Source organism: Hippoglossus stenolepis, chromosome 5, assembly GCF_022539355.2.
Source record: "Hippoglossus stenolepis isolate QCI-W04-F060 chromosome 5, HSTE1.2, whole genome shotgun sequence".
Taxonomy (NCBI): Eukaryota; Metazoa; Chordata; class Actinopteri; order Pleuronectiformes; family Pleuronectidae; genus Hippoglossus; species Hippoglossus stenolepis.
The window spans coordinates 9,078,274-9,092,017 of record NC_061487.1 but is presented as its reverse complement, the minus strand read 5'-3'; positions in this window follow the sequence as shown (position 1 = coordinate 9,092,017).

The window sequence follows — 13,744 nt, the reverse complement described above, 5'->3', positions numbered from 1 at the left end:
TTTTGGAGTCTTATTTTCATGGCTTTTGTGATGTAATGGCTGACACGCCTATAAATGTCATGACATACACAGTGGATTCTGCATAAGCATTGGCACTGCAAGGTCCAAGATCAGTTTAAACACTAGGTGGCCTTGGGAGCCATGTTCAACCAATTTGGTAATAAATGTGATATTAAAACCCAGCATTGATGTATTTCATCAAAGAACAGTGATTTAATTTAGTTTAAAGCTCAAAAGAACACATTTAAGTGTGCGGTCTGTCTTTAGCTCTGCTGCTCTCGTTGCATCGTTTTCAGCAGCATGCAGCTGTTTACAGCATCAAATAGCTCCTAGCAGCTGGAGAGTTAGACATGTCCCTCGGCAAAACAGGGGTTAGAGAGAGAGTATTAGACTTAACATTCACCAGATGGACAGAAACACAACTCTAGATAAATTATAATGTTGCTCCACAACTGTTGGATGTGGAAATTATCAACTCGCTGCTAATTATATTATTATATCTACTTGTACACTAGCAATGACATGGTTACACAACCTTTTTTCTGCTGCCCCAATTGGCCAACACACAAAGAAATTGTAGATTTTCTGCATCATGCACACTTACTGTTTTCAATAGCCAGATCAATTATAGGTATAGCCACAGTTTTACTCCATTGCAAAAGAGTCTGAGGTTCAACTTGTGCTTATCTCTACTGTGGTCACACAGAGCAGTGCTGAACAACTTGTACAGCAGCCAAACAGGGTCAGGGTCCATGCAGCTAAAGTCCCACAGAAGGCCCCAATGACCTGAGGCTCTCTTCGAGGACCTACACTGTCACATCTGTCCTGTCCCAAATGCAGGCACAGGGATGAGAAGAGCCTTTGAAAGAGGCTCACAAAGAAAGAAAGAAGCTAAGAGCCTGAGAGAAGGTGGGCCCCGTTGGTGCTGCATGAACCACCGAGGGCATTTGCTATTTAAGCCTCCAACTTTCCCCGAAAAATTGATTCTCGTCGGGAGGAGTAACTAGTGCACAATGCTGCTGTGCACATTAGAAAAAAACCTGTCAGCTTTTCACGGCGAGAACTCATGCATTGATTCACGATAGCTTTGAAAAAGGAGTTTGCAAGCCCGCGCGCTGCAGGACCTTTTTTTATTGTACGACATGTTAGTGACTGAGACAAGATGCAGAAGGTGATCAGAAGCAATATGTGAGGGCTTGTCTGCGAAACTTGTCCTTCGTATTGTCATCTCTCTGATGAAAACACTCTCAGGGTTTTTTTCTTCTCCATAAGCCTCCCACTCCTTGGAGAGACAATTGAGGGCCTTCTCGCTCTCTCTGTAGCTTCTTTTTCACCTAAGGGCACACGCTGAGCCTGGACTTGTTACACTCTTACCCAGTGTCGGGACAATTGAGCTGCTTTGTGAGCACGCGCGTGTGTTGTCCAGCATTCACGTGGGACCGTGTTCAGAGGCCTTTGTGATAGAATATGCTCCTGCCTCGCTTTGTTGAGGCCCAATGAAATATGTATGGACGCAGAGGAGAACTAAACAGAGGGCCTAAAAACACAGGTTCCTTTGATATTGTTTTGGTTCGACCACGACCAAAGTGTTGCAGCTCTGAGTTTTCAGCTTTTCTCAGTTTCTAGACTCTTCAACTTTCACTTTCCTCCTGCTCCATATTCACGTCTGTTGTTGTTATCCTTATAGTTTTCACTCACTGCCAATTTTTGTTTCTTATTTTTTATATTTTTTATATTTATACTTGCACATAATACACCACAGCAAATTCCTTGTATGTGTAAACCTGCTTGGCAATAAAACCCGATTCTGACTCTAAATAGATAGATACATAGACAGATAGATTGATAGATACATAATACAAAAGAACAATTTGGAAATTCAGAGTGTATATATTATCACTACCAGTTTTATTATGGGAAATTTGCATCATAAATAAACTTCATTAGTCTTTAAGAAGGGTTAGTTGTAGTACAGAATGGTTTCTGTGTCATCTTCAGTGTCTCAGACCATAAATCGGAGGCATTTTGTGTAAGAAAAGGATCTGAGGACTTGTAGTCTAATTGAAGAAGACACTTCACTGTGACCCTCCAGAGAATTTAATATTTTATGTGTCACATCTTTTGCTTCCGACTTGGAAAAGTTTCTCTCTGTCTTGCCCTTATAACTTCAGGGGGCCAAACATGTATTGAAATATCGTCCTCCTCTTAAAAACTGCTTTCAGAAGTTGATACATTAGATTTTACTTTTACTCACAAATTAGTATAAAGTAATTTGGCCAAACTTAAAAGTCAAACTCTGTTGGCTAGGAGATTTAAAGTGGTGTAAGACTCATATTTTTAAGAGGCACACAGAGAACTGTAGATCTCTGTCTCCACTTTAACTGTGATGGACTGGACTGTAACAGACCCTTCAGACAAGTTTGAAAAAAAAAAAATCATTTCAGTAGATTTTGTGGAATCCTGCTGAGAGAAAACACTAGAAGCAGTAGTGCATACCACTGCCAATGTCCTACAGTCCCCTCATGAAACCACATTTCAAGTCACCAGATCTGGATTGTTTTGGCTAAGTATGAATCCATCCAATCAATGGCAGGGTCACTGAGGCCACAACCTCCAAAGCCATATATGGTATATTGACTTTGCTGCCCATTTGTGGTATTTGTAATGCATCCATCAAATTAAGTTGAGCTTTTATCCAATAAACTGACCGGTCCTGTCGTCTTGGCTCTGAGTTCAGTCTGCTCAGCTCAACATGCAGAATGATCTGATGACCGTCTGATGTTTCAGCTCATTTCAAATATTTTTCCTACTGTTATTAATGAACTATCATCTTATATAAATATCCTTGACATACAATATAGATTTATTTCTTGGAATATTTCCAAAGATGCAGCAAAACACCAAATCTCACAATCTTGAAGAACGTTTTTTTCCTTGGCGCATACCCCGCCCTTCCACCAAGTTTCACATCATTTCAGAAATGTTTGCATAATCCTCCGAACAGACAAACAAACAAATGGATTATTGGCAATGAAAACACTACAAACAGTCCCCTTGTAAAAGTACATAAGAAATCACCTGATCCTGATTTTTATTTGGATCTGCACCAAATTGCACACACTCACAAGTATTAGTGTCCTCATAAAAAAAATACCTGTAATAAATTACAATGTTAAACAAAAGTGAAATCCTGAATCTGCACAAAAGTTCAATGGGTTCCTTCCTCAAGCAAAGTGCATCCTTCATCCTGCTTGGCAGCTGTGGCTCAGGGGGTAGAGTGGGTCATCCACTAAACAGAGGGTCAGCAGTTCAATCCCAGTCTACCCCATTCCGCGTACTGGAATTTTCTTGGGCAAGAGACTGAATTCCGAATTGCTCCTGACAGCTGTTCCATCAGTCTGTGATTGATGAATAGAGAAAGTGCTGCAAATAGATTTACTGTACCAATGTGTGTGGATGGCAAAACAGTACTGTTAAGTGCTTTGAGTCGACATCCAGACTTGAAAATGATGATGTATAAATCCAGCCCTTGGACCAAGTTTTGTGATAATCCGTTCAGTAGCATTTGCCTAATCCTGCTAAGTAACAGACAGACAAAGACATGTTGACAAAAGCATTACTTCTTTGGCAGAAGTAACTAGTTATCCCAGTACTCTCTGTTTTTTTCATCTGGAGACCTCTGACTCTTCTTGTTCTCATAAAGCAAACGCTGATATTTCACTCAGGTGGAACATTTTCAATATAGAGATGATATTCACCTCAGTTTACAAGGCCTCAAACAAATGGATTCATTTGTGACTTTGGAGTCTCTATCACACACACACATACACACACACACACACACACACACACACACACACACGCACGCATGCACGCACGCACGCACGCACACACACACACACACACACACACTCACACACTAATCCTACATTAGGAGCTCACAGCACACAGACACCTGTTGGACAGCCAATTAATAGTTTACTGATCTCTGTGCTCCAGTCCCCAGCTGACTCCTATTAGAGGACCCACTGGGATTTTAATTGCTCATATACAAGCACAACACCCAGTGTAAATTAATATCAGCACTTTGTGCTCGCAACTTTTGGCCAAAGTCAGTGAAGGGTAAAGGCTTAATGCCAAAAATGTACTGAGGCTTGTGTATAGTGGTCATATGGATTCATCCTTTAGCTGCCATGCATTAGCACATCATCTTATTACCCAGTGGACCATAGAACTCCACTTTCATGATTTTATTCTGTGTGTCTTAATACTACAGATAAACTTTTATGCAATAAAAGACAAACCAACTCTGTCTGAATAACCGGGACTTTCTATACCAATTCTGCTGCTAAGAGGGGTAGCAGGAGTTAATTAAACATTCACTAAACATACCACCATCCGTGTATATCTCTAAGTATCTCGATGAAATAATACATTTAAATCATTCTGGATTATTGTTATTGGCTGAAAACCCTGATGGAAGAATGGAACGACGGGAAATATGGAAAACATAACAAGGAGATGTTGCTCTATATGTGCACATTAAGCTCTGCAGGGGGTCATATCACCTACCCATAAAAGGCAGTTCCAAGATTATAGTCGCCTTGACACTTACCTTGTCTGGTCCAGTCCTTCAGACTTTTCAGTTTGGTCAGAACCAAAAAAACAGGTGTTAAAGGTGCCTTGAACCATGGAACCAAATTTTGTTTAGCCAAAAGAGGTGGTTCATGATCAAACTGAACCATGGGTCAGATCGTTTGCAGTGTAAAAACATTTTTTTGGAAGATAACAGCATTAAACAATAGAAGAAGAGGGAGTGGGTCACAGGATTTGCATGCAATCTTCAATATATATGATTTGAATGATGAGGACGTTCATTTTTGCTGGTAGTAACCCAACAGCCCACATAGGTGATGATGACAGGATATGTCTTACAAATGTCTTTGGTCCGTGCCCTGAATAACAATATGAAAACAAAACTAACAGGATCAGATGTAAACAATGAAACAAAGACACAAATCTTTTTTCAGCCTGTGATCCAGACTTTTTTGTGGCCTCATATACAGATACATATTTTGTAGCATTTTCACTGTCATATTCTCCCAGCTCTGGTTACAAATTCTGACTGTGTTTTCTGTTCTTTGCTCCTTAGTTCCCAAAATATTAATATAATATAATTTATATATATATATATAATATAAAAGAAAATAAATCACAAAATGTGCATTTCAGCTATATAATTTCCCCCCAAATTGGTATCACAGGCACAGCTCTAAACTGGTTCAAAACATACCTTACTCTCAGAACACATTTTGTTAGCCTCTGTGACCATGTATCACAAAAGCATGATAACCTTTTCGGCATTCCACAGGGTTCCATTCTTGGTCCTTTATTATTTTGCTTATTTATGTTACCACTGGGAAAAATTATTAGTGATCATAGTGTGTACTATCATTGTTATGCTGATGATACTCAGTTATATCTATCCATAGCGCCAGATGAATTTGATGCTCAAATGATAAATTGCCTTTCCAGCGTGGAACAATGTATGAGCATTGTTTATCAAACAATGTTCCTAACCATTCCCTAAGGTCTAGGATATTTAGCGGGCTTGCTAAATATCCCAAAAATGAACTACAAAAGGTTTGGGGAAGCAGCAATCTGTTGCTATGCACCAAAGGTTTGGAACACACTCCCACCGCACACCAGACAAGCTACTTTCTGTTGATAGTTCTCTCTATACCCTTTTCTAGTTTAATCATTGTTTTATTGTTAACGTGTTCTTATTGATCTATCTTATTTCATGTCTTTGATTTTATTGTAAAGCACTTTCAGTTGCATTTTTATGTATGAAAGGTGATGTATGACTACAATGTATTATTATTATTATTCTTATTCTTATTAATTTGTGCTGAAACAACCATTTAAAGCTAGTCAGTAAGTATGTGCTTTACACTAAACTTTACTTTCACAGACATTCAAGGTAAAACAAAACACTTTTTTTTCCAACAGAATTCCTGGTGGACTGCCATGAATTTGTTCAATTGTTGCTTGAGTGCACCTTAATTTGTTTGTGGCAGGCAGGACGGTGGGAGGTCGCTCTGTGTGGGTCAGAATTGACTCTCAAATAAAAGCAGCGCACCAAGGCTAAAACAGCTCCTTTTTGTCTCAAGACATGCAGCCTTGATCAAATGTTCAGCACATTCAGGGCTGCAATTTATTTTTCACACTGTAAAGTAAAAGATAAACAAAGGTGATTAATTTTCAGAGAAAGGAAATGAACAGTTTCAATCTTTTTCTTGCACTAAAATAATTTTCGAGCGGGGTGTACAGTAGCTTATTGGACAGAGAGCTCGTGGAAAAAAGGAATGAATTAATGAAATGTGGTGATTAAAATTTGAGCACCCACAGTCTTGATAGTTTCAAAGGCTGTTTTTATTAAGTCTGTATTTTTGCATTTTAGCGTGTGTGTGTGTGTGTGTGTGTGTGTGGGTGGGTGTTGGGTGTGTGTGTGTGCGTGTGTGTGTGTGTGTGTGAGTGAAAGAGAGCAGAGAGAGACCGCTACTCTTTCGGGACTGGAGCAATTCCAGCAGAGAAAAACTGCTTTGAACATCTAATGTACACGCACACACACACACACACACACACACACACACACACACACACACACACACACACACACACACACACACACACACACAGAGTTTTTTACCTTTAAACTGATGAGGTTTTAGTGACAAAATTTATTGTAGTCCTTAAACTTTAACCATCATGCTTTGACACCTTACAACGTAAAAATCAGGTTTTTGCGACAGAACTTGATGGTTAATTTACCCAAATTACAACACAATATTTCCTCACTTAACTCCAACGATATAACCATCTGTTTATTCAGAAAGATTTGATTTTGTTTCTCTGTGCTTTAAAATTTCTCTTTCAGATGTCTTTGCTGACCCTCTGAAATGTTGAGCAATGATGCAACATTTGCGTCCTTCATTTGAACGTCAAGTGAGCAAAACCAAAACATACAAGCTGCCTCACTTCCAGCCTTAAAGTTTTCACTTTGGGTGCTGAACTTTAAAATTGAATCTCAGATCTGATCAGTCCTCTCACATCCTGAGTCATTTATCTGAAAGCTGTTTCACTCTTTTTCTTAGACCTGTTAAATCAATCATTAGGGTGCGGTTCAAAGAGAAAGTTGGGATCACCTTTTGCAGGTGATGGTATCCCAATGGGAAGGTACTGGAGCAGAGCAGTGAGTATTTGAGATGTTGTGGGGTTGATCCTCAGGCAACTTGTTGTCATACACCCAGAAGAAAGATGTAGAGAAAGTCTTGCTTGTGAGAGTGCTCAAGGATTGTTGGTTTGAGGAGAATTGAATGTCAAGGTGCAATGTCCAACAGACTGCTCTTCCAAACTCTTACTTGCTATTTTAAGTGTGTTCAGTGCAGTATAATTACCTGGATGGTGAACTCAAAACAGTCTAAAATTTGGGTGTTAAATGATGGACACAACATTGCCCATCTGGGCTATGTAGCAGGAAGAGAGGGTCCACCAATGTATTTTCAAATCTGTGAAAGTGTTCATACAATGGTCCTGTTTGATTTAGGATCCAGTGAGAATTCACACTCTATGCCGGCGAGTATGCTGTGTTGTGTAGGCTACTACATATGTCAGGTTTGAGACACAGTAAGAGAAGTGCTGACAGAGAATCTCCCAGTGTGAAGGGGTCTTGGAAGCGTGGTGGTTCAAATCCTGACCTTTGTCAAGACCTGCTCTAGCCTCTGGAGAGGTAGAAGCAGGGGGTGATGTCGTGGAAAATATTGCGTCGGCCCAGCACTGTGCCTCCACACCATTGTTACCCAAGCAGGCCTGGATCCGCATTCTCCAAGCTCACTGGTCCACTTTTGGTGAGTGTGTAAGGATGGCCAGATCTGCTGCTGGATAGTTATGCAAACACACACACACACACACACTCATCCCACTCTGGTCCTCTGAGCCCCCCCCCTTCATTAACAGGCCACCGCAGCACGCCTTCTCCATTTAGTTCCTGCCGTCCAACCAAACCCCCCTTGCACACGTACACACTCGCAGACTCTTCTTTCCTTTCTGTCTCTGGGGATTTGTGGAGAGATTGTTTCTCCTGCAGACGACCAGGCAGCAGAATTGTATTTGTTTTTTCTGTATCGCTGCCCATGACTGCAGACGGTAGCAAACCGCTGGACTGTGTGTGTTAACTGTCTGTGTCCACAGTTATGACGGCGTATATCATGTAACAGCCTCGAGAATTCCTAGCCTTTAGGTTTTACAAGTCTAACAAGCCAGAGTGTGTTTGACACAGTTTAGGATTGGCAGTGTCCATTTCTGGTCTCGAGGGCATTTATACTTTGAATGGCATGTTGTGTTTTCCAAAACTTCACTGAATGCCAATTGCTCAAATATGCCCATGTTTTATTTTTTTATGGTATAGTGACTTTTTTCCTTATCCGAGTTGGTTTTGCTTTAGCATTTGAATGATTTTTGCTTTGAAGTAGCTTGAATCTCATTTTTCATACTTACTGGTATGTTTGGATGCTTAAATGACGCACATAATAATGCCAGTTTATTTTTTTTATGTTTGTAACCCTAAATGACACTGCTGGTTAAATATTAAAAAGGATGGCTGATAGTGTTTGCCCTCTTGGAGTGTATGTTTGAACATATGTGTGTGTGTGTGTGTGTGTGTGTGTTTGTGTGTGTGTGTCACTGTGTGTGCAGACATTTCCCCATCAAGAACTCACATAGAAGAAATAGAGATGTGTTTGTGACACTGTCCTGATGAATAACTGATAAAACTTAATTTCTCTATATATTGGAATCAGACTCAGACTGACCATGTACTTCTTGAACCTGGAACAAGGGGCAAAACAAGAGCCTGGAAAAAGGAGGAAAAAAAACACTTTATAATGAGTGATCATATTAAAAGATTGCGATTATTATTGAATATGTTAAAGTTTCATTAACATTTGTAACACTTCCTAACTATGTTGATAGTAACATTCAGTATTGTTATGTTAAATACCTCATACCAGGAATTAAATACATCGTAACAGGAATAGAGAGAGAAACAGAATACAGCTGCACCATTACATAACCTTTTAAACAAACAGAAATGTCCAAAAACCTTAAAGGCTTTTTCTAGGAAAGTCATCGGGTCATTGGGACTGAAAGCTTACATAATACATTTGGTGCCAAAGAGATAAAAGTGGGAACGTTACATAAAAGAATCGAGAGAAAAGAATCCAGTTGTCAAATTCAAAATAAGGGTCCCCATTTTATTAAATTATTGAGAGCATAATTCAACTTCTGACATGAGCTTCCTACCTTTTTTAAAAACCATTTGACTTCCAATACCTGATGGTTATTGATTTTACTGTTTTCCCAGCTCTTGCTTTGTAAAACAAATGCAGTTATATTTCAATATATCCCAGTAAAAAGTCTCTGTTCTTGAGCTCCGCTGCTTCCTCCGCTGAGATGTTCTGCCCTGCCGCCCTGCAAGGCAGCGACATTACCATCTCCGTGTTAATCGCTCTCTGACACAGAGGCGAGGGGGGTACGTGGGATAGACGGGGCGGCATGTTTGTTAAACCCCTCTACCACGTCCTCTTCACCCTGACAGGGGAAATTACAACACTCGCTAAACAGAGCACCGGTTTGGCTATCAGAGGCACTTATAGACAGAATAAAGAGTCTTTCTGTAAGAGAGGAAGCGTGTGACTGTGTGAGAGTGTATTTCACGTGATTAACATTTCCTCACAGATGTTGCAGATGTTGTATAAAAGGGGAACATGTCTATTATGTATCCTGTTAGTACAGATTCCTTCAAGTATTCGTCACTTTCTTCAGGTATGTCATACCAACATCAACTTCGCTCCCCCCACATCTCTGAAAGATTAAACCTGAGCACCACTTGTTATCAAAACAGGTAAGGACCAGAAGATACTAGAAAGGGCACTTGACAGCTGCTTTTCAGATATAGTGCAGCGCTTTTTTCCTTCCATCAAAAGAGACCCAACAGCAGCATTGAGGGCAGATCTGTTGATTTTCTAGCAGATGAAAGTGAATATGTAATTAACATGCTATAATTGCTGCCAGTCTCTCTTTTTATTTCAAGATGAAATGATACGAGCTCTCTCCAAAGCCAAGGTCAGAGGCCCGAGCCTATGCATTACATACTTAATTGAAGAAGACAGAATGTGAACATTCATATGTGGCTGGATCTTGGGCTATACTGTTTTTTAAATATCGCCCACAGCCGATGTTGCTCATTTTGGCCTGTGGAATAAATTAGCCAGTCAAATAAATCACTGCATAGCATCTTTACACAGCATTATTTATCATTTTCAATGTGTCATTAATAAGAAATTGTTTTTTTTATTACGCGGGGGCAAAATCCAGAGAATGATTGTTTACTTCCAACACAATTCAGTAGCCAGACCACAATTAGAACGCAGTCTACTTAACATGAAAGTAAAATGGGCTCCCTCTGCCTCATGTGCTGACGTGGTTTTGTGGCTCATTCTTTTCATTCATTTCTAGATCGTTTCAGCCATTAAAGTTATTCCGCCTTGCTCTATTAATGCTGCCCGACCACCACGCCGCTGCCTGCAAACGGCATCACAAGCACCAGCTCTTCATATATACTTCAAATTTATGAGATTTGATTCAGCTTTATGAGCCGCCTCTAAGAATCCATGCAGGCTGAGACAAGACAGCATTGTTGGATGGTGAACACCCCCAAAAATACTGTGGTGAGAGATGGAGCTGGTTAAGCGTCTCGCTGCCAATATATCAGATTAAGCAGAGCTTTCAGGGCCCGTCCGGTGCTGGCTACACAGATGACCTCATCCGCTGCGGCTGTGCGGTTTGGCAGCGAGGGACCGTGTATAAGCTGTGGCAGAGCATGACACAAAGCACAGCAGAGACGTTTTCTGCAAAAAGAAAAAAAGTTGGTGCTGACACTGGTGTCAGTCTGATCCTTAGATGCTTCATTTGGTTAAATTAAGTCAACGAACAGAGAGATATGCAAAACGACTTAATCACCCAACTGCTTCACTATAGTGTGTCAATAAAGTAATTGTCACTTTTATGAATTGATTTTGAATAATATCATCTATGTTCCTTTATCTGATCTCTTCAGGTAAATTCCTAAACTATAAAAACAAAAAAATATATTTTTTATTTCCTTGATAAAGAAAACTTTGACTATAAAATGACAGCCATACACGGTAGCCTATTTGTGGTACATATACTAACTTTTACAATGATTGAACGTTAGTTTGCCATTTTTCGACAGTGGACATCTGGCGCCATTGTTGCAGAATTTTAACAGTTTTTTATGGATATTTTTTTACAGTTAATTCTTTCTATATTTGTAATTCTCAGACATTGATTATCTATATTTGTCTTAATGAAGATTGGTGAACTGGACAGGGATGATGATGGCTATATGTCTATTCCCAACAAAGTTTGATATACAGGATATTGTCCATCAACCAAACCTGAAACAAATTTGTCAAAATTAAAACTAATCAGTAATCAATAAATGTTGGTTTTATTAATTATCAGCAAAACTCTAAATTGCGGTAAAAAACAAAAGGCTACAGTGAACTGACTAAAGAGGTGATTTTTTCCTCCCAAGAAGTGACAAAGTAAATGTCACTTAAATGACAAACAGGAACTACAAGCACAACAAGCATCCTGCGGCTCCTTCGAGACATGACACACACACACATGTCCCATCCACAAACAATTACTGAGTATTTTCTTTCCCCATGAACATAAACAATGTCTTGGACAATTAGCCCCCTCTCCCAAGGGCGGAGGCCTGAATCCTGCTTTTCACCCTCTTCACATAATGAAGAGACAGAGGGTGTCATGTCTGGACTTGGCAATGTGCTACAGACATTAGAGTTAGAGTATTAAATGGACTAACTGCCAGCTTCATCGTCGAGGAACACCGGTGTCTGAGCCCCATGATTACCGCGGCCCCACACAAAAATGACATTTGTCTGACAATAAAATTGGATACTAACCTGTCTGAAAGCTGTCTCCATTTGCCTAGAACAAATGTTGGCGTCGCCGAACAGTTTGACACACTTTCCCCTTGAATACATAGAGAAGGCGAAGCCATCCTTTGGCTCACGGTAATGGCCCCTCATTGTTGGCCGCAAAGGATGTGGCGCTATTCATATTGATGATTGAAAAGAAAATTGAATCCCTTTTGATGTGATAAATGTGTCTATTACTGCATTTGCACACAAACTGTCGGTGGAAATTATAGTGGGGAGGCAAGGCTCAGAGGGGAAAATACATAGGGATGGCATATTTGCTATCCTTGATTTGAGCTGAAATATAAATATACTGTACCGGCAGATGAAATGAGTCCAACCTCCCGGATTTTTCCTCAGGAACTTTACAAATGAAAGGCCTTGAGAGCCCCAATTGTAAGACTATATAAAAAGGTTAAATGTCTGCATAGCTCTTTCTATCTTTTTCTCTCCAAAGAGCTGTTTGATAAAGGACACCAGCAACTGTTTGTCTCATAATAAAAGGGAATTTTCTCTCCTTTCAGAGACTTCCGTTGAAGATGTGTACACATTTCTAAACACATTGGCATCTCATCTGCACACATTATTTTTATGTGGGGACAACACAGGTTCATACTTTGACTAATGACATGCACAAAAAGCAACCTTCTCCTTCAATACACACCTCCACTGTATTCTAATAACCATTATTCCATTAGAAAGAGTCTGTTTTGGTGTTAATGAATCTGACCTTCCCTTGAATAAGAGTTGTTAAAAACTTTTCAAGAAGTTTTCCCAAAGGATGTCAAACAATAATCAACATTCACAACATTTTAATGTGACTGGATATTTACTCACAACTGGACAGGACTACTTTTGTTATTGAAAGATCAAGGTCGCCCACACAAAATTCTTCTTTGCAGGACACACCCAGCATATTAGCCAGTACAAGTCCTGTGTGACTTCAAAAGCAAATTGTAGATTTTTTTATATTACTTTAAAAAAATGTTTTAATCAAATGATGTTTTTTTTTTTTCCTTTTTCTGTTTCACAATTCTAATCTTTTATTTTCTGTCATTCTAATTATCAGAAGTGACACGAAAACAGCCGGATTTAACATTAGGGTTATTTTTAATATCTAAGTGTGTGGTCATAACATGGGGTGTTGCAATAGGTAGGCAAAGAAGGCAATTGCCTGGGGCCCCAAGCTGAGAGGGACCCCAAACAATGGCAGTCCACAGAAACGACAATGTTCTGGAAACCCCTGAAGAATCAATGATCAGCTCGGAGAGGGCAACAACACCATGGTTGGAAAACCACCTGACACAGCCCCGCTAGCTTTCTGAATAAGCTTCAAATTTTAGAGATTTGGTCAAAGACTAGAATGTCCTTCATGTATGATGACGTTCGAAAGTCCCTTGAAACACTCCTGGGTCTTGGCACAAGATGTTTCCAAATACACATTATGCAGTTTAACGGTGCGTTGAAAAAAAGGTTGCTGTGTTAGGTGCATGGTGAAAAGTAGTTGTATAGTCTCTTCATTAGTCATGGGCGTGTTTTGTGTATAACATGCAAGAAACCAATCAGAGTGCCATCCCATTGGTGTGCGCATTGGTGGTTTTGCTACATCAGAATGTATTTGCCAGGTAGTTCAAGTTTTTGAGTTTGAGTTGACA